Source organism: Leptodactylus fuscus, chromosome 8 (genome assembly GCF_031893055.1).
Source record: "Leptodactylus fuscus isolate aLepFus1 chromosome 8, aLepFus1.hap2, whole genome shotgun sequence".
Lineage (NCBI taxonomy): Eukaryota > Metazoa > Chordata > Amphibia > Anura > Leptodactylidae > Leptodactylus > Leptodactylus fuscus.
In genome coordinates this window covers 77,550,374-77,572,929 of record NC_134272.1, presented here as the reverse complement: position 1 = coordinate 77,572,929, position 22,556 = coordinate 77,550,374, and the positions used below count along the sequence as shown (strand labels likewise).

General features: G+C 44.4%; 1 protein-coding gene across 3 annotated transcripts in view; it reads right to left on the bottom strand.

Moving 5' to 3' along the window:
* ITGB6 (integrin subunit beta 6) overlaps nt 1-20,384 on the bottom strand; it is a 71,252-nt gene extending 50,868 nt beyond the window's left edge. The window contains exons 1-2 of one of the 3 annotated variants that reach the window (XM_075284472.1): nt 20,322-20,384; nt 20,082-20,198 (exon numbers count right to left, since the gene is read on the bottom strand). The gene's annotated coding sequence lies outside the window, so the exon portion shown is untranslated. Of the gene's footprint in view, nt 1-11,928; nt 12,011-20,081 lie in introns of those variants that run through there. The other 2 variants (XM_075284476.1, XM_075284473.1) reach the window with 2 other exon arrangements.
* Nucleotides 20,385-22,556: the final 2,172 nt, after the last annotated feature.

The window sequence follows — 22,556 nt, the reverse complement described above, 5'->3', positions numbered from 1 at the left end:
TATGACACTGTCAGGGCTCCAAGGACTAACATCTATAACACATAGTGTATGACCCTGTCAGGGCTCCTAGGACTATATATATCTATAAAACATAGTATATGACACTGTCAGGGCTCCTAGGACTATATATCTATAAAACAGTGTATGACACTGTCAGGGCTCCTAGGACTATATCTATAATACATAGTGTATGACACTGTCAGGACTCCTAGGACTATATATCTATAAAACATAGTGTATGACACTGTCAGGGCTCCTAGGACTATGTATTTATAATACATAGTATATGACACTGTCAGAGCTCCTAAGACTATAAATCTATAATACATAGTGTATGACACTGTCAGGGCTCCTAGGACTATATATCTATAAGACATAGTGTATGACACTGTCAGGACTCCTAGGACTATAGCTATAATACATAGTGAATGACACTGTCAGGGCTCCTAGGACTATATATCTATAAGACATAATGTATGACACTGTCAGGGCTCCTAGGACTATATATCTATAAGACATAGTGTATGACACTGCAGGGTTCCTAGGACTATATATCTATAAAACATAGTGTATGACACTGTCAGGGTTCCTAGGACTATATATCTATAAAACATAGTGTATGACACTGTCAGGGCTCCTAGTACTATATATCTATAATACATAGTGTATGACATATATATAATACATAGTAAGATTGTCAGTATTGCTGACTATACAGGAGCTTTCATCACTGAAGCACTACAATAGATAGTTGTGTAACTGGAAACCAATTTTACTCTTTTGTCCGTGAACGACTTATATATTACACTGGAGGGAGGGGGGAGGGTTGCATTATGTTGTTAATCGGGTGTAAATATTTTAGATGTTTGTGTAAGGTGTATAAATTTTAATTTTTTGATAAAAAATAGTTTAAAATATAGTTGTACTACATAATATGTGCTGAATATGTAAAATCAATAAAAAAATGTTGAAATGAAAAATAAAGTTGTTAAAATTAGTAAAATGGCAAAATAAGTAAAAATTTTAAGCATGCCTCCGAACAGTCCCAGATTCTGCGGGATATTCCCGGATTTGGGGTCCTGTCCCGCAGTCCTGGTCAGCGGGAGGTATGTACCGGTTTTAACTCAACTGTGTCCAGAGTTGAATACATAGGCGAGTAAAGCAGGAGCTGTCACAACTCAGCTTCTGCTTTAACGCTGCAATCTGGCTCCTGGATGTGTGGGCGTGATGTGATGATGTCACTCACATCATGCCTACAACTCTGTAAGTGGAACTGCGGAGAGAGCTGCGGGTAGTGAGGGAAAGGTGAGTATCAGTGTTGTTTTGTGTTAAACATTGAGGGGGAACATAATGAAGGGGGTCCATGAAACTAGGGGCAGAGGAAGGAGTGGGAAGAACGACATGAAACGGGCAGAGATGGAGGGCGGGACATGAAACTGGGGGCAGAGATGTAGGGGGGGGACATTAAACTGGGGCAGAGGTGGAGGGGGGACAGGAAACTGGGGCAGAGATGTAGGGGGGGACATGAAACTGGGGCAGAGATGTAGGGGGGGGACATGAAACTGGGGCAGAGATGTAGGGGGGGACATGAAACTGGGGCAGAGATGGAGGGGGGGGCATGAAACTGGGGCAGAGATAGAGGGGGAATGAAACTGGGGCAGAGATGGAGGGGGACATGAAACTGGGGCAGAGATGGAGGGGGACATGAAACTGGGGAACAGATGGAGGGAGACATGAAACTGTGGGAAGAGATGAAAGGGGGGCTTGAAACTGTGGTCAGAGATGGGGGACATGAAACTGGGGGAAGAGATGGGGGGGACATGTAACTGGGGACAGAGATGGAGTGAAACATGAAACTGGGACAGATGGAGTGGGGGACATGAAACTGGGGGCAGATGGAGTGGGGGACATGAAACTGGGGGCAGATAGAGTGGAGGACATGAAACTGGGGGCAGATGGAGTGGAGGACATGAAACTAGGGGGCAGATGAAGGGAGGGACATGAAACTGGGTGATGGAGGGGGGCATATAATTTACAGGTAACTGTAGGAGGATTATACTGTGTGGGGGGCACACAAAAAATGAATGGGAGAATAGGCGTCAACATAAAAGTGGAAGGGGCTAAATTTGCCACGTCGCGCATAGTGCGCCACACATTTTGTCCCTCTTATTGTACTTCAAAAGTTGGAAGGTATGTTTAAGTGGAAAAAAAAGATTTACTGTAGCGCTCTGAAAATGTCTATTACAGTGTGAAAATTTTACTTTAGCTAGCATAACCGACAATGTAACATATTTTCCGCGAGCGAAGACGCCGGGTATTTTACTAGTAATAATAATAATAAGTGACATGCAAAATATTTAAAAAATTAAACATTAAAACGTGGGTCTTTTTTTGTGACACATTCCCTTTAAATAATGTTTTCCATCATAGACTGAATCCATAATAATTCCATACGTGCAGATTGCAGATTGTATATGTGAGGTTATTATCTGAGGGATTTATGGAGCGCCCACAGGTAAGACATGATGCATTCTCTTCATTATTGGTTTCAGAGACTATATACACATGCCCGTCATATCTTTCAGCTTTTGGCCGGGTCTGTGCACTCCGATGACTATGCCAAGCAGACAAACATTACCAACATGCCGCAGGGCATCAGTGACTACATCGCACACAATTTACCCTACATATCAGGTTTATCCTGAGAAATGTTGAAGTAGAAGGAAAAAGTGAGCAGAATGGACATGTGTCAGCTGCTCCCCAGACAAAGCGCACCGACAATGTCAGAAATTAGATTTCGGAGCAGACAGACTTGTTTATCAATTGCAGATTTGGAGACACTGGAAACAATGAGAAAATGTAATATGGTGAGAACACAACCACCATTATACTGTGTGTTACAATGTATATCTAACTACAATGCATGTAACATTGTAAATCCTCACCCTGAGTCACAGCCTGTATTATACCTCAGAGCTGTAATCACAATTCTGCTGGTTGTCATTGTATCAAATCAACAAGTCTGGAGTCAGGTGCTCTCCTAATAGCTGAGCTCAGTATAAGGCTAAGGCCCCATGGGACGACCTGCAGCTATAAAGCGCTGCGGAAGAACACGCGGCGGTAACGCATTTCGGTTATTACTGCAGCGCTTTACACAGAAAGTTTGCAGAGTTTTTCTCCACGGACTTTCTGTTACAATTATATCTATGGAGAAGCCGCTGGCGTTTCTGTAGATATCATTGACATGCTGCGATTTCCAAAACCGCACTGGTTTTGGAAATCGCGGCGTGTCCACACCACAGTTTTTACCGCAAAGTGGCCATGGGATTCGCTTGAATCTTATCCACTTTACCTGTACTGTAAAATGCTGCAATTTTTCTCAAATTTAGGCGTTTCCGACCCATGGGGACCCGGCCTTAAAGGGTGTTCCCATCAGGGACAGTTATGGCATATCCACGTTTCTCTTCTCTACTATCTGGATGACGGTGGTGCCATCAACTCCCGACACAGGAGCCGGCGGCGGCTGGCTACCATTGGTTCCTGCCATTGGACCCAGTCTTTTGGGGCATGACAATCCCTTTTGTAACGTGGACATGAAATGCGTTGCCCTCTCCACTTTTTTTATGTCTTGATTGAACATAAATTGCCCATGCCACATACAGTACGCCCGTGGGCCTGGTAGGTGGTGGGCCTGGAAGCTAGTCCCACTTTTTTGGAATGGTCGGAGGTCACCCCTTTTTGTGTGCGCTTCAAGATCTTTTGGGAGATCTGTGAAATACATTGTTGCAAACAGTGGGGCTTGTTTTTTTTGCAGAACACCGTAGGCTTGGCGTATGCATAAGCTCTTATGTCTGTACTCAATTCACATTGCACAATTAGTGATTCTAGTCATGTTGGATTGCGCTCGCTTTTGTCCATACCATATGCGGTTTGCAGGACGGTTTCCATCTAACGGACTTAATGACATAATTACGGCCCTGGCACTTTCCGATCCCTGACAGCTTTGATCCTCATAATGCTTCATTTGCCGGCCCACCGCATTGTGTGAGCGCTCTCCAGCCATGGCCTCTCCATGTGGAGTTTCGTTCCGCCGCCTTCGCCTTGACCTTACATTTTCATTGCTGAACTGCTAAAGAGACAATCAATGGATCTGACCACAACATTAGGAGTGGAGAATGTGAGAAATGGTTGCTGCAATCCATCAGTCTTCTAAAACACTTCAGGGAAATGGCGTCCCAGCTCATGAATACGTATGCGGCTAAAGAGCAGTCTACCTGTCTGAGCCTCATCTATAACGGCCCCCTCCTCTTTCATTACAGTCCCATATCTCTCTGTCAGAGTCAATGACTATGGAGGTCTCGCCGCTTTTAGTGTTTTGTCTGCCTGAATTGTTGGCTTTGTGGGAATATAGAAGATGCAAAAATAGCAGCAGGGTCGAGAACGCTTTGTTGTGTCTTGTAAATTGCCTTTATTTTCGCAGCCAGAAAATTGTGGCTTATGTGCCATTTAAAGGGAAGTTCCGAAACTTTGAAAGAATTTGAAATGGAAAAAGAAACATGGCAGAAACAGTGCCACTCTTACCCGTAGGCTGTATTTGGTATGGCAGGTCAAGTGAGGTTGGATTGTGGTGTTAGGACAAGAGTGGTGATGTTTTTGCCAGAAAGCAGCCATGTGTTAACGTATCTTGTACAACCCCTTTAAATACCTTACTGGCTGTTTCTTGTAATGTAATATAAGTGCACTTGTCTTAAAGGGATTGTCTCATAACTAGCACTTAACCCCTATTCAGATCTGAGACCACCACCAATCACAAGTAAGTAGGGTCCTCCATTTGAAGGATTTCCTTGCCGTCCTATTCACTCTGTTGACCTGCCAGAGACAGCGGAACGTTGCACTCATAGTCAGTGAATGGAGCAAACCTGCACGACTATAGGGGACATGGGAGACCCAGTCTTGGGATTGGTGGAGGGTGCCAGCAGTTGGATGCCCAGCAATTATACTGTTCATGGGTCCCTCAACTCTTTGGTTTGTCCCATTATGGACCCTTATTTATCTCCGACCCACAGGTATGGGGGTTAGGTATCCGCTTGCTAGGGGTTCGATCTCCATCTTGTAAATCTGCTGGGCCCGGTGAACTACACCAAACATACTATCACCTACGCGGCCCATATGGAGGCCCTGCGTATAATAAATCTTGCCTCGATACGGCCTTGTCTGGTCTACGTGAGCCCATTAATGTATTTCTCTCGTCTGGTTCCCTCCATTATCATAAAGATCGCTGAGACTTGTCGCTTTGTAGCACAGTCTCGGCAGGCATCACATCCATACATAGTCCTGACTGACAGGTCCCTGGAGATAAGCGAGTGCTCCGACTAATGCATTGTGTTTCCACTGGAGGAAGAATGATGTGATCCGCCTGCGCGTCTAGCATGTGTATTAACCCAGGAACTCTCCAGGATTGAAAAAGAACATTTTATAAAAGTTTCATTGGTTTTAGGATTTGGGGATTGTTCTAGTTTTGGGCTTTGGGGGACAATTTAGGTTATTCTATGTAGGACGGACACAGTATATGGGAGATTCACCGGTTATGGGGTATGCAAGGCATAAATAAAGTTGCAAAATTTTGGTGCAAATTGGGTTTTGCACAAAAATATTTGACTTTTTTCTGTTTTTCACTGCTCATGACACTTTCATGGTAAGGGTGCGGGGAATTGGGTGTGCACTAGATTTATTGTCATGTACCCCATTGTACAGTGAGCCCTGGAATCTGCACCAGCTCACAGATGTGGAACAGACTTCAATGCAGGCGTGCATCCCTGCAGAGGGTGCATACATGAGGTGCCATACATGGGGTGCACCCTCCACCGGTGCAGGGGGTATAAAGACTGGCATTGAAGAGGTGTTTCTTCTACTGTATGTAATCTTGCCTGTATTTCCTTTGATGACTGCTACATAGAAAACCCTCACAGAAGTGACAGTCTATTATTAGGCTTAGTGGTCAGCGTGAAAACTGCAGGATATAGTAAATTTTTTAAACGTAAATTGTGATGTGGAAATTTTTTAAAAAAAATGGTCAAAAATTGTTAAAAATTATCTTTAACATAAGCTGCTTTCTGGTGACACATTCCCTTTAAGTCTTTCAGTATTTGCACATGTAGTATGTTTACTTTCTTAGCCTATGGGTCACAGGGTGACATAGACTTCACTGACATGACATTCCCCTTTAAATGTGACGTGAGGCGACGGATCACAGTCAGGTAACATGTTATGATTGATTCACTTGAGTTTTCGAGCCGTGAGTCACTGTCTACGTTACTGAGGGTGGGTGGATGCTCGTAGTTTCATGTGTACTTGTCTGATCCGAGTCTTGGCCTCGTAGACGTCTTTATTTGAACAACATATCTTGGCTCTGCTATTGTCTTTTTACAATTTCCTCAAGAACGAGACCAGACGTCATGGTTTATGTTTGAGCTACACTTTGATACAACCAATTCATCAGCGATTTCTGTGTAAATACGGTGTGATAATATTGTGCATGAACTCCTGCTCTCCGGCTGACAGGTGTAGCCAGTAGCTTAGTAATTCTAGGATACTTGCTGGGGGTCGATGGCGTCATTTGGTAGCCAATGGTTTATATGAAAATGGTTGCTGTACCTGCATTAGTTGCAAGTATATAGGACTGTGCTCCCTGCTCCACCATTCAGCCCCTGCCTGTGCTCCCTGCACCGCCATTCCTCGCCTGCCTGTGCTCACTGCTACGCCATTCATCCCCTGTGCTCCCTGCTCCACCATTCATCCCTTGCCTGTGCTCCCTGCTCCACCATTCATCCCCTGTGCTCACTGCTCCACCATTCATCCCCTGCCTGTGCTCACTGCTCCACCATTCATCCCCTGCCTGTGCTCACTGCTCCGCCATTCATCCCCTGCCTGTGCTCACTGCTCCGCCATTCATCCCCTGCCTGTGCTCACTGCTCCACCATTCATCCCCTGCCTGTGCTCACTGCTCCGCCATTCATCCCCTGCCTGTGCTCACTGCTCCGCCATTCATCCCCTGCCTGTACTCACTGCTCCGCCATTCATCCCCTGTGCTCCCTGCTCCGCCATTCATCCCCTGCCTGTGCTCACTGCTACGCCATTCATCCCCTGTGCTCCCTGCTCCACCATTCATCCCTTGCCTGTGCTCCCTGCTCCACCATTCATCCCTTGCCTGTGCTCCCTGTTCCACCATTCATCCCCTGTGCTCACTGCTCCACCATTCATCCCCTGCCTGTGCTCACTGCTCCGCCATTCATCCCCTGCCTGTGCTCACTGCTCCACCATTCATCCCCTGCCTGTGCTCACTGCTACGCCATTCATCCCCTGTGCTCCCTGCTCCACCATTCATCCCTTGCCTGTGCTCCCTGCTCCACCATTCATCCCTTGCCTGTGCTCCCTGCTCCACCATTCATCCCCTGTGCTCACTGCTCCACCATTCATCCCCTGCCTGTGCTCACTGCTCCGCCATTCATCCCCTGCCTGTGCTCACTGCTCCACCATTCATCCCCTGCCTGTGCTCACTGCTCTGCCATTCATCCCCTGCCTGTGCTCACTGCACCGCCATTCATCTCCTGCCTGTGCTCCCTGCAGCTTGGAAAGCAGATGCAGGGGATGTAGAGGCTCCAGTGCACCTGTTGCTCTCAAGGCACAGGCAGCAGAGACACAGTGGACTGCAGGGGAATGGGAGAGGTATTACTTTTTTATGTGCATTTCCTGTCTGCTGGGGGGGGGGCCATAAGGAGGGGGTTACTGTACTGTCTGGGCCAGAAGGGGGAGCATTATACTGCAGGGCTCAAAAGGAAGAGGGGGTCATACTGTGGGTGTCACAAGACTAGACGGTTGTTATATTGTGGGGGTCAGAAAAAGAGGACAATTATATTGTGGTGGCCACAAGGTGGGGGTTACTATACTGTCTGGGCCACAAAGGGTGATCATTATACTGTGGGGCTCAAAGGATGGAGGGCATTATACTGTGGGTGTCACAAAAAGAGGTTGGTATACTGTGGGGGTCACAAGGAGGGGACCATTATATTGTGAGGGCCACAAAGGAGGGGGTTACTATACAGTAGGCAGCATTATACTGTCTGAGCCAGAAAGAGCAGGGCATTATACTGTGGGTGTCGCAAGAAGAGTGTGCCCCACTCTGGGGGTCAGAAGAAGGGGACCATTATACTGTGGGGACAACAATGACAACACAAACAGCTGTTGTTGGTCACAGCTTTCAGCTGTGATTTCTGTGTCATTGGCCCATTGCAAAAGTTGAAAACTGGGGTCGCAACAATAACTGATGTGCTCTGGGTCCGAAACCCGCAGTGTGACACACTTTGAGCTGTGGGTTTGTTTCTGCAGCGTGTGAATGGGATTTTTTTTTCTACTATACTGCTATTATACTCCATCGCCTGTAATTTTGCAAAACCTGACCTACTACAAGTATGCAGCAAAGTGTGTGTCCAGGGGCTTAATTTTTTTTTTTTTTAAATTGTAGATTGTGAGTCCTACATAGAGCCCCATATAGGGCTCACAATGTACATCTTTCCCTATCAGTATGTCAGAAACATGGGGGAACATACAAACTCCTTGCAGATGTTTAGTCCTTGGCAGGATTCAAACCCAGTACTCCAGTGCTGCAAGGCTGCAGTATTAAGCCACCATGTTGCCCCTGCAACGATTTAATCTTGTGGGATTACCTCTGCAAATCTGGTAACAGACAAGTTTGTTATATTTTTCATGACTTCTTAGTTTTTCCTATGTGGTATTAATAGCTGGTGGGGCGGGCGGGGGTCTCGCCTTCTGATTCCACTTTCAGCATTTGCTGAGCTGGATTGTGCAGATCTAATGGCTGCATCTGTTTACTTGTTCACTTTGTGTTGTTTTACATATTTCCCCGGGTAATTTCTGCGGGTTCATAAGGTTATATACAGAAGGGATGAGTTACTTGCTCTGAAATCTTATAAATCATGATCGAGTCATCTACGACGTATTAATCTGCTGGATGGATCATTACCAGCAATAATGCCAAGATGTTCATTTGCAATTTTGTAAGAAAATCCTATTGTTTTTATTGATTTTTACAATTTTATAAAGAAAAATTATCTGAATCTTTCAAAGTTTAATCATTTTATAATGACAATCCTAGGGCTACTGTTTAATCATCACCTTCTATGACATCACTTCCTGCTCTGAAATCATTGGTTGAGGCTGCACATGGTGGACTTCCTGCTCCAGAACCCAGCATATCACCCCAGTGACGCAGATAGATAGGTTACTGTCACCAGAACCAGCATATCACCCCAGCCTTGCAGATAGATAGGTTAGTGTCACCAGAACCAGCATATCACCCCAGCCTTGCAGATAGATAGGTTAGTGTCACCAGAACCAGCATATCACCCCAGCCTTGCAGATAGATAGGTTAGTGTCACCAGAACCAGCATATCACCCCAGCCCTGCAGATAGATAGGTTAGAGTCACCAGAACCAACATATCACCCCAGTCCTGCAGATAGATAGGTTAGTGTCACCAGAACCAGCATATCACCCCAGCCTTGCAGATAGATAGGTTAGTGTCACCAGAACCAGCATATCACCCCAGCCCTGCAGATAGATAGGTTAGAGTCACCAGAACCAGCATATCACCCCAGTCCTGCAGATAGATAGGTTAGTGTCACCAGAACCAGCATATCACCCCAGCCCTGCAGATAGATAGGTTACTGTCACCAGAACCAGCATATCACCCCAGCCCTGCAGATAGATAGATTAGTGTCACCAGAACCAGCATATCACCCCAGCCCTGCAGATAGATAGGTTAGAGTCACCAGAACCAGCATATCACCCCAGCCCTGCAGATAGATAGGTTACTGTCACCAGAACCAGCATATCACCCCAGCCCTGCAGATAGATAGGTTACTGTCACCAGACCCAGCATATCACCCCAGCCCTGCAGATAAATAGGTTAGTGTCACCAGACCCAGCATATCACCCCAGCCCTGCAGATAAATAGGTTAGTGTCACCAGACCCAGCATATCACCCCAGCCCTGCAGATAAATAGGTTAGTGTCACCAGACCCAGCATATGACCCCAGCCCTGCAGATAGATAGGTTAGTGTCACCAGACCCAGCATACGACCCCAGCCCTGCAGATAGATAGGTTAGTGTCACCAGACCCAGCATATCACCCCAGTCCTGCAGATAGATAGGTTAGTGTCACCAGAACCAGCATATCACCCCAGCCTTGCAGATAGATAGGTTATTGTCACCAGAACCAGCATATTACCCAGCCCTGCAGATAGATAGGTTAGTGTCACCCGAACCAGCATATCACTCCAGCCCTGCAGATAGATAGGTTAGGTGTTTTCCTGTTGTGAATCAGTACCTCTGAGATATCGATGTTTTTGTCAATATACAAATCTTTAGAGTAATGAGGGTGTTGGCGCTTTTCTGTCTGAAGCAATGGCAACAACCCAAAGGACCTGTTTGCATATTGGGTGACATGCTGGTGACCCTAACCTATCTATCTGCAATTCTGGGGAACACTCCCATTATCAATCACAATCACTTGGAGTACAATCTGACAATTGGTCACCCATTACAGTTCCCATTACTCTGAGCAGTACATCTTCTAAATCATTACTGGACAATCTAATATGGAGCAATCATTGGGAACAAACAATGGTGTGAGCGATCATCATCCAGTGTGAATAGACAGCTGTAGAACCAGGCAAAATCAGCTGAACAAGGCGGTTACACAATTACTCATTGGGCAGTGTATTTATACATGAAGCACGAGATGGGAATATCCCTTTAAGTGAACTGTATGTATATAGAGATCATTTACCATTCACAAACTAATCTCATCAATGATATGACTGACAAGTCTGTTAAAAGTCCCGTGTATAGACAAGCTGTGCTAATATCAGTCATGGCCGTACGCCCACCAGTCGTCTCCCGCCCCGCTCCCGTGTTCTGAATTCCTATTAACATTCTCATCCTCCTAAGTCTTCATTAGTAAGTGTGGGCGAGGAAAGCCGGCATCTCTGACACCAGTGCACATATAGTGTGTCAGCAGCTCTGTATACTATATATTACACTATTATCTATCTATCTATCTATCTATCTATCTATCTATCTATCTATCTATCTATGGTATCTATCTATGGTATCTATCTACGGTATCTATCTATCTATCTATCTATGGTATCTATCTATGGTATCTATCTACGGTATCTATCTATCTATCTATCTATCTATCTATTATCTATCTATCTATCTATCTATGGTATCTATCTATGGTATCTATCTACGGTATCTATCTATCTATCTATCTATGGTATCTATCTATGGTATCTATCTACGGTATCTATCTATCTATCTATCTATCTATCTATCTATCTATTATCTATCTATCTATCTATCTTCTATCTATCGATCTGTCGTATATCTATCTATCTACAGTATCTATCTATCTATCTATCTATCTATCTATCTATCTATCTATCTATCTATCTATCTCCTATCTATCTATCTATCTATCTATCTCATATCTATCTATCTCATATCTATCTATCTATCTATCTATCTATCTATCTATCTATCTATCTATCTATCTATCTATCATCTATCTATCTACCATATCTATCTATCTCCTATCTATTTATCTATCTATCTATCATTCTATCTATCTATCTATCTATCTATCTATCTATCTATCTATCTATCTATCTTATAGACTATGAATCAATTGAATGATGTTCTGCATATGATCTGCTTGCATATGAATGAATACATCATTTTCCTACCTTTCCCTTGTTAGAGCAGCAGTTCTTGCTCCATCTGACTCTATGACCAGGCTGTTGCAGCCATTGTCAGGATTACTAGAGTAAGTCTTATGGCCACCTACCTGCCACCATGTACCTGTAGACTAGTCCATGCATCCTCCCCAGTCCCCAGGCCTCCTCTCAGTGTCTGTCACTTTTTGGATGTTACTCCCACTTGTGTCTACAATCAGATGGGAAAGGAACTTCAGCAATGATGTAGAGACACCCACATGGCTGGTTAGAAGAGCCCTGGAAGTTAGTCCTGCCATCCCCTGTGCTCATTGGTTTCAAGGGACAAAACTTCTATAAAATATTCTGGTGAAATAGTTACATAGATATGATAAATGATACAATGTAACATGTACACAGAACCAGTTATAGATACATAGATAGAGCAGATGTGTATTAGCCATTATATAGTGGCTCCAGCAGTCTCTGTCCTGGCCCAGGAGGTGTAGCCGGGGAAGATCCAGTCTGATCACATTCCCATCATGCCCCCTCTTGCCCCTGTAGTCAGCCGTCCATCATCCTGCCAGCTCATACACACAGCTCAGTAACACTGCCGCTTTCATGGATCAGGTTTCCATTCACACTGTTGATAAACAATATATTGAAGAATAATTTGTAGGGAAGGTGCTAAGTAAGACATCCAGCGACAGGTGCGAGAACGATGAACGCAACGCTTTATCCATAGATGACTTAACCATGGCTGTGCCACAGCAGCTGCTAGAAGAGAACCTTTATAGTCTATGGCGGACAGATCCTGACAGATTGTATAGCTTAGCCCTAGTTATCTGTCTGCTTTCTGGTATGCGTGTACATACCCATTATCTATCTATCTATCTATCTATCTATCTATCTATCTATCATCTATCTATCTATCTATCTATCTATCTATCTAATATGTGTCTATCTATCTATCTATCTATCTATCTATCTATCTATCTATCTAATATGTGTCTATCTATCTATCTATCTATCTATCTATCTAATATGTGTCTATCTATCTATCTATCTATCTATCTATCTAATATGTGTCTATCTATCTATCTATCTATCTATCTATCTATCTCCTATTTACCTAATATCTATCTATCTATCTATCTATCTATCTATCTATCTATCTATCTCCTATCTATCTGTCTATCTCATGATGTTTTATTTAGAAGATGGCAGCACTCCAAATATATGCTATGACACATTGAAGCAAATATAAAATAATCATCTGTGTGTAATGTTTCAGTTCATACAAAACATATGTATTTATTTATTTAGTGATCTATCTCATATCTATTTAATTATTTACTTCGTATTCATCTCACTTTATCTATTCTATCTATTGTAGCTCATATCTATCTACATCATCATCTACAACATTTTATCTATTTCACTTCTAACTACATCTCAGATCTATCTATTTCATATCTATCAGCCGCACTTTAGACTGTCCATTCTCATCTTTTGAACCTGTCACAGAAGAGGAAGTTTCCCAGCTACTTTCTTCATCTCGCCCCACAACCTGCAGTAGTGACCCCTTCCCCTCACACCTTCTCCAATCTCTGTCCCCTGCTGTCACTACTTACCTTACTAAAATATTTAACCTCTCTCTCTCTTCTGGAATCCTCCCATCCTCCTTCAAGCATGCTGTTATAATCCCGCTAATGAAAAAACCCTCCCTGACCCATCCTGTGCTGCTAACTATCGACCCGTCTCTAACCTCCCCTTCATCTCTAAACTTTTGGAACGCCTGGTTTATTCTCGGTTAATCCGTTATCTCTCTGCTAACTCTCTGCTTGACCCCTTACAATCTGGTTTCCGCGCTCTGCACTCTACTGAAACAGCTCTCACAAAAGTCTCTAATGATCTACTAAAGGCTAAATCCAATAGTGACTTCTCTCTTCTTATTCTTCTGGACCTCTCTGCAGCTTTTGACACTGTTGACCATCAACTTCTCCTCACTATGCTCCGCTCAGTCGGCCTCAATGACACTGCGCTCTCCTGGTTCTCCTCTTATCTCTCAGACCGCACTTTCAGCGTATCATTTGCGGGCTCTGTTTCCTCCCCTCTTTCCCTTGCTGTTGGGGTTCCTCAGGGCTCGGTCCTCGGCCCCCTGCTCTTTTCTCTCTACACAGCCCCCATTGGACAAACCATCGCCAGATTTGGCTTCAGGTACCATCTTTATGCTGATGACACCCAATTATACACATCTTCCCGTGACATCACCCCTGCACTCATACAGAACACCAGTGACTGTCTCTCTGCTGTCTCTAATATCATGTCCTCGCTCTATCTGAAACTAAATCTCTCCAAGACTGAACTACTACTGTTTCCACCATCTAACAGATCTGTCCCTGATATATTCATTGCAGTCTCAGGCCTTACTTTAACTCCTAGGCAGCATGCCCGCTGCCTTGGGGTCATATTTGACACAGAACTTTCCTTCACCCCTCATATTGAATCACTTGCACGTTCATGTCACCTCCACCTCAAAAACATCTCCAGAATACGCCCTTTCCTTACCAGAGATACACTAAAGACACTTATTGTCTCTCTGATTCATTCTCGCCTTGACTACTGTAATTCCTTACTAATCGGTCTTCCCCTCACTAAACTCTCCCCTCTACAATCTATTCTGAATGCAGCGGCCAGGCTCATCTATCAGGCTAGACGCTACAGCGATGCCTCCGGTCTGTGCCAGTCACTACATTGGCTGCCTATTCATTATAGAATAAAATATAAAGTTATCACTCTCATCCACAAGGCTCTCCATAATGCCGCACCTCCCTACATTTCTTCCCTCATCTCTGTCTACCGCCCAACCCGTGCTCTCCGCTCACTCAATGACCTAACACTTACATCCTCTATTATCAGAACCTCCCACGCTCGTATACAAGACTTCTCCCGAGCTGCACCACTTCTCTGGAATGCTCTACCCCGGACAATAAGATTAACTCCCAACTTCTACAGTTTCAAACGCAAACTAAAGACGCATCTTTTCAGACAAGCCTATCACAATTCCTAATGCGCACAAAATTGTCTGAACACTGTATAAGCAATGCTGCCCCTGCTACCTCTTGTGTCACCCCCTCTACCTCATAGATTGTAAGCTCTTTTGAGCAGGGCCCTCAGTCCCATTGTGTGAAATGACGTTCTTTGTTATGTATGTCTGTATCTGAACCCTATAAATTGTACAGCGCTGCGGAATATGTTGGCGCTATATAAATAAAATGTATTATTATTATTATTATATCTATCTCTTATCTATCTATCTATCTATCTATCTAATCATCTCCTATCTATCTATCTATCTATCTATCTATCTATCTATCTATCTATCTATCCATCCATCCATCCATCCATCCATCCATCCTATTATTCTTTATCTCATATCTGTCTGTCACTTTTTCTATCTTTCCAGCTTTCTATCTTTCTTTCTGTCCCTATCTATATCTTGTTCATCTTTCTCTCTCTATTTCTCCGTCTCTATAAATCAATACCTCATTTGGAGAATATTCTTTCCGCCTTGGTCTTTATCATATATAATTCTATGTAAATTGTATTTAATACCTATTAAATGATTGAAAGTAAAACCATCAACTGTGACACCAAATAGGACAATTATACCAGAAACTCAATGACAAATGAAAAGTATCCGCCATAGATACAATGCAAGAGAAATCCCAAACTACTGAATGTCACTTATCATGGCATACAGAGAATATCTATGTGTCTAAAGACCCCCCTCCCCACATGTACGGAGGTGCTGGTGCAGTGGGTGCAGGTGCAGAGGGTGCTGGTGGAGGGGCTGCTGGTGCAGAGGTGCTGGTGCAGAGGGTGCTGGTGCAGGGGGTGCTGGTACAGTGGGTGCTGGTGCAGTGGGTGCTGGTGGAGAGGTGCTGGTGTAGGAGGTGCTGGTGTAGGGGGTGCTGGTGCAGAGGTGCTGGTGTAGGGGGTGCTGGTGCAGAGGGTGCTGGTGCAGGGGGTGCTGGTGCAGGGGGTGCTGGTACAGTGGGTGCTGGTGCAGTGGGTGCTGGTGGAGAGGTGCTGGTGTAGGAGGTGCTGATGTAGGGGGTGCTGGTGCAGAGGTGCTGGTGCAGGGGGTGCTGGTGTAGGGGGTGCTGGTGCAGAGGTGCTGGTGCAGAGGGTCCTGGTGCAGGGGCTGCTGGTGCAGTGGGTGCAGGTGCAGAGAGTGCTGGTGCAGAGGTGCTAGTGGAGAGGTGCTGGTGTAGGGGGTGCTGGTGCAGTGGGTGCTGGTGCAGAGGTGCTAGTGGAGAGGTGCTGGTGCAGAGGTGCTGGTGCAGGGGGTGCTGGTGCAGGGGGTCATAAGGAGGCCGTTGTGCTGGTCATTTGGCTCACTACATAATATGACTTAATCTCCAGGGATTTTCCATAGGGCAGCAGTAAAAGCTTGTGAGTTATCTTAACTAAATGAACAATGAGGTGACAGCTCCTGTATCCACGTAAGTGACACATGGATGTGTCAGACCACTGAATATTACATGGCTGTACAAAGAAACACTTGCTGCCAAATATAATCCAGAAAATACCTGGCAGGAAAAGAGAAAATGTTTTCCAGGATTAATCCGTGTGTTCCACCAGAAGTTTTCTCAAAAGCACCTGACCACATCAAAAACTGATGTATGGGGCTGCAAACTTTCCCACATGAGTAGCAATGAGTCAGTGTGTTCAGCATCGCAGGGGTCTGAGGAGACTCCTGCCTGACATCAGGCCATACTGACACGCTCCATGGTAATAAGGCCCAGACTGCTGGAACAGAACCCTGCGGGGCCGAGAAGCCATGGTCATAGCATTCATTGTAAACCACATGTGCAAGGGAAAAAGTGCTATAGAAGAAGGTGCTGGTCACTACAAGGGAAGAGCAAGATAGCCCTATCCATAACACTTACTGATCTATGAGATTCCACTGATCATAAGAATTAGGGTGCTTGGCACACCCTTTAGTTCAATGTTCCTGCTACAGAGAGCCGAGTGCTATCCTTTGACTCTCCCACAATCCCATGGAAATGAATGGATCAGTTTGCTGTCCGAGCACCTCTCCAAATAAGCTGGGGTGCAATAAATGGAGGTTGCAGTGGTGGGACCCCGACCGGTCAGCAAGTATCTTGGTGCAATTTACAAATCTGCTTCATTAGAGATGGACCCAACCCCAACATATATCAAATCCTTGTCTGCAGCTGACCATATAATGGTGCTTGTGATAGGGATTCTCTATGGCCCTGCACTATGCATGATGCTGTAGGAATTTCACCTTTGCAATGAAGTTTCTCTAGAAAACATCTGGTATTTAAAGCAATTCACATGGAACATGATGTCCGGTCTGCATGTTATATAGCAGGCGGAGCCGAGCAGTATGACGTATTGGTTCATAGGTAAGTGGTTATTTATCTATTGTAATCTCTGTTCATCCAGGTATTAGGAGTCCAGTGGGCGGTCTTATCAGGGATTTCCAGCCTTCTAATATGAGTATGCAGAACATTGCACTGGACTGAATGAGCAGAGATATAAAGAGCACCTGTCGCCATACACAACACGCTCATTCACCATTCACTGCCGCCGGCCCCTGAACAATATGGTATTTTTATGCGGTCACACGATGATATACTATAGTCCTTATATCTGCTCTCATATCTGACCTTGTGTAATAGGCCTCAAGGTATCAACAAGCAGGGAAATTAAGCAAGACAAGGAACAAATGCAAATTTTAACCCCAAAGTTCCCTTACTTGCATTTACCCTTCTTTAGTGGATATAACCCGCACCCCCGGCTCATACTTGGCTTTGTGCAGATTTTACTTTTGGCATGAAGAGGCTCCTGATACGAGGCTCAGCACAGGAGTAGGAGTTACCATGAGTCAACGAGAAGAAAGCGGATCATCTGATGACTAGGTAGACGTGTAGAGGCTTCTCCTGAGCTCATGGGAAGAGTCGCCACTCACGAATACCACTTGTTTTTGGTGAGTAACCCAACACCTGTTGTGGCTGCAGGGGCGATGAGAGAAGGGCCCATTATGCGCCCACGGGCACTGATTTATACTCTCTAGACTGTGCACTCTTCCATTACAACAGGGTTTTTGAAGTTTTAGCCAGAAGCTTAGAAATATCTCTGGGTCATGGAAGAAATAGCAAGGAAAGACTATAGGCCTGAGTAATGACCACGTTACAATCACATTGATAATGGGCCCCCCTGATGGTGCGGGAAAGAAGGTCCTCTTAGATTTTTACCCACCCATGAGCCTTGGGACAACTCATCATTCTCACAACCTAAAGCAAATGGGATTGGACTAAATAGTGCTCAGTCCTTTCTCCAAGAGCCCCATGGGAACCACAGGGTCTGGCTCTATGGTAGATGCACCCTGTTTATGTGAAGAGGATCCGTCACCCCTCCTGAATTGTCTACTTTAGCTCCTTTTTGTATTTCCTGTGAGATAACAACTTTGGGGCATCTTTTCTTAATCCTCCGAGTTGTGCCGTTCCTCTGTTATTCTTCTTAGCAAATTATTAATAAATTAACAACCATTCCCCATGTCAAGGGGGCATGTCAAATTGTGTCAAGACCCGCCCTGTTGTCAATCTATTCACAGACTATGGCAGCACCATGCAATGCACTGAATGATGCAGTTTTTGATCAGTTCTGGTTCCTTTCTGCACTGCCAATGGTGGAATCCCCAATAACCCCCCCCACACACACACACACATTTTTGGGGGCATGATGATGCCCACTTTCCTGTGACATGGACACCACCTGTGAGGGTCACGCAATGTGTTTTGACAGGGCTGAACATAAAGCGACAATATTTTTTCAGGAACATTGGGAGAGTTAGCAAGTATGACATATGGACATCTTAGGGAAGGGGGTCCTCCACCCACCAAGCCAAAGCAATGTATTTGTTGCTTGAAGGCAGTACTTCACAGGAAAGGAGGAGCAGAATGAGGCCCGGTTCACATCTGCGGTTAGGTTTCCATTTGGAGAGTCCACATGGGGACCCCGTGAACGGAAACCTGTACGCATGAAAAAACAGTTACCTAAAGAAACCCGCGGGTCCATGTGGTTTCCATTCGGTTTGCGCACGAAACATGCAGAGAGAATAGTGCTGCTTGCAGGGCTTTTCTCTCTGCATGTTTTTTTTACAGAAAACAATTGGAAACCATACAGACTCCATTATAATCTATGGGGTCCACGGGGTTCCCAGGTAACCGCTTTCTATTGCATATAGGTTTCCATTCAGGGGGGCCCCAAGTGGACTTCCTGAATGGAAACCTCAACCCAGGTGGGAATAGGGCCTTAGCAAGGATTAGAGACAGTGGTGTAACTACCGCCGTAGCAGCGGAGGCAGCTGCCACAGGGCCCGGGACATTAGGGGCCCGGCGATAGCCGCTACCACTGCGTTTTTTTTTTTTAATAGGCCGTTACCACCCCATTTACTCATAGATTGTAAGCTTTTACAAACAAGTCCCTCACTCCTACTCATAATGTCATGAATCTCAAAATCTCACGTGGTAGCCTGTGGATGCCCTCTAGCACCGTCCTCTTACATAGAGAATGATTGAGTCCCGAAATGTGTGACCATATGGGAATTGCGTCCCCCATTCCACTTAAAAATTGGACAGAAAACGGGGTCAAAACCCCCATGGATCCCATAAATTATAATTTCCATGGGTAACCACTTTTTAAGCAGACCCTAAAGATGGAGACCCGACCGGAGGTGTGAAATTTTGGTGCCAGGTATGGGGCCATTCACAACCCCGTGCCTACGAGGACTATTACATATAGTGAAGACACTCCTACAATGAGTAGTAACATCCAATGGTAGTCAAGAAGGTGACAACTGACAACCCTCCCGACAACCCTCGTCCTTGGGTTACCTTTTATCTAAATGGGGGAGAAGTCAGATAGAAGACAACTATAATAATACATCAGGTTGTGCAATTTCATTCGTAAACCCGGAGACGCTATAAATGTCATGATAGTTAAGAATCTATTTGCACAATGCTAATAATGTATGTATAAAAAAATAACCTGCAAGCCGAAAAAATAAAACACTACAAAAAAGTGCAAAAATATTTGGCAACAGAATAAAATCTATTGAATATTTCATATAAATAATATATAAAATCAAATAATAACAATGCAACAATTCTAAATAAATACAAAATAAATCCATACGACAAAGGAATCTGCCAGATGGCAAACAATATCAGAAGACGAGCCAACTTACCTTCCAGTCCTCCAGTATCAGAAGAGACGCACGTTTCGCAGAGTCTCCATCCTGGGCTTTGCCTTGGCGTAATCTATTATCCAACCTTGATGCAAACAGATTAATGGCGCTCAGCGACTAAAAGTTGAGATAAAACCAGATTAATTTTAATTCACTTCTGAGTGATTTTGTGATAAAACACATCATTTACAAGCCTGCGGGGATCAAGCACAAGTGAATCAGAAGATGCATGCTCAGTACCAGGCCAAGTGCACGGATAAAATTAGACCAGAAAATGTGAGTACAAGAAACCACCGACTGACAAATGGCAAAGTTATGTCAACCTAGTTTGTATCCTAAAGTTATGTGCACTAGACTCCTCCTGTGAGCCCCCTTATCTCCCTCCCCCATGGTCATGCAGGAGATTTGGCTGAGTATTAAAGGCCAGGAATATGGATGTGAGAAAGGTTTATTTATAACATTGACAGTAACTCAAATTATAGGATGGTAAAGGGATTTCAGGAACTAACCTCAGAACAGGCAACTGGTATCTGACTAGTGGGGTAGGACTCCTGGGACGTCATTGATCAGCTGGATGATGGATTTCATTCACTGTTTGCCCAGGTATAGCGCCCCCATACAATTCTGGCTGTACTCGGTACTGCAACTCAGTCCCTTTTACTTAAGTGAGACAAAGCTGCAGAAAGATGGCAGAGCCAGGAACAACCAGGATGATGCATAAAGCAAACATATTACAATGAAAGCAAGAAACCTGTTATAGAGCAGGAGCAGCTCAGCAGATTGATACGGTATATGCAATGCGGTGCAAAAGTTTTAGGCAAGTGTGCATAAGAAATAGAAGGGTTAATAGTTTATTTTATGAAGTGAATGAAGAAAAAAGAAATGTAAATTCCATCAATATTTGGGGTGACCTTTGCCCTTTGGAGGAGGAGTCCTGGAAGAGATGATACGGCCCCCACAGATATAGCCCTGATCTCATCATCATCCAGTCTGTCTGGGATGACATGAAGAGTCAGACGGATTGGAGCAAGCAACATCCACAGAAGATCTGGGTTTAGTTCTCCAAGATGGCAGCGGGAACAACCTCCCTGCCCAGTTCTGCCAAGACTGTCTGTACCGAGAAGAAGGCAAAGGGCAAAGGTCACACCAAACATTTTATAAACCATTAACCCATCTGTTTCTGAAAGCATTGTTATATTGAAACATTTCTATCACACTTGCCTAAAACTTTTGCTGTGGTTGCACTCAGGACTGGGCTAGCTCATCTGTGGCTTCTGACCAGTGCGGCCACAGAACATAAAGATTGGTAAGTCCTGAAATGTGGTGACCACAGGCAAAAACAGGAGCACCAACAGGAGTGACCCCGATACTAAATACTAATCCGGTTATATCAGAAGTTGATGTTCTCAGCAGTAAGATTGTACTTTGCCACGATAAAGGTCACAACCCCTCTAACAATAGCATAGAAATGAGTTACCAACAATACCAAAAATTGGATGGTAAGGGGTGTAGCTAACTACAAAAAGGTTGGGGTTTGGGTTAAATTAACCCCCAAGGTGGGAGATTTGTGGGAGCTTTTGGGTGGGAAAGGGGAGTTCCTCAGCAGGTTGTGGACAGGATTTCAACTAACACATCCCAGGATTTTATTGCCAACTGTGCAAAATAGGTTCACTCTGCCATTGGGGTTCCTGTCCCCATAGACTATAATGGGGTCCGCCAGAGACTCATCAGCAATTATATCTATTTAATCTTGTAATCTAATGTAATGTAATGTAATCTTATCTATCTATCTATCTATCTATCTATCTATCTATCTATCTATCTATCTATCTACAGTATATCAGCACAGGAGGGACTGGCTATTGGGTATTGTGTAATAACACATTTTATAAGGTAATACAATAATGTATTTGTCAGGTTGTCGGACTCACCTGTGCTGCTTGTGGGAAATTACCGAGACTTCCTGCCCTGTTGGATAATCTCACATTCATTGGCTCACATAATAGTTTGTTCCTCTCCATAGAAATGCAGATCCTCATACATATAATCTCCTGCCAGTAATAAATTGAGAAATTCTCTGGCACCGTTCACAGGAAATCACCAACTACACAACCTACTATTATCTGGGTTACATTACATCAGAAGTGCTGGAGGTGTCATCGCCCAAATGTGTATATCTATACATGTACATGTGCTAACATTGCCTATGTACTTGTATACGTCACATGTTTTATTGTATTACAGTATGTATGTTTTATGAATTTTTAATCCTATTGGATTTAGAACATGTTGTGTTGGAAAAAAAGTACAGTGATGTCACAGTACAGAGATAATACACACAGTGATGTCACAGTACAGGATAATGCACACAGTGATGTCACAGTACAGGGATAATACACACAGTGATGTCACAGTACAGGGATAATACACACAGTGATGTCACAGTACAGGGATAATACACACAGTGATGTCACA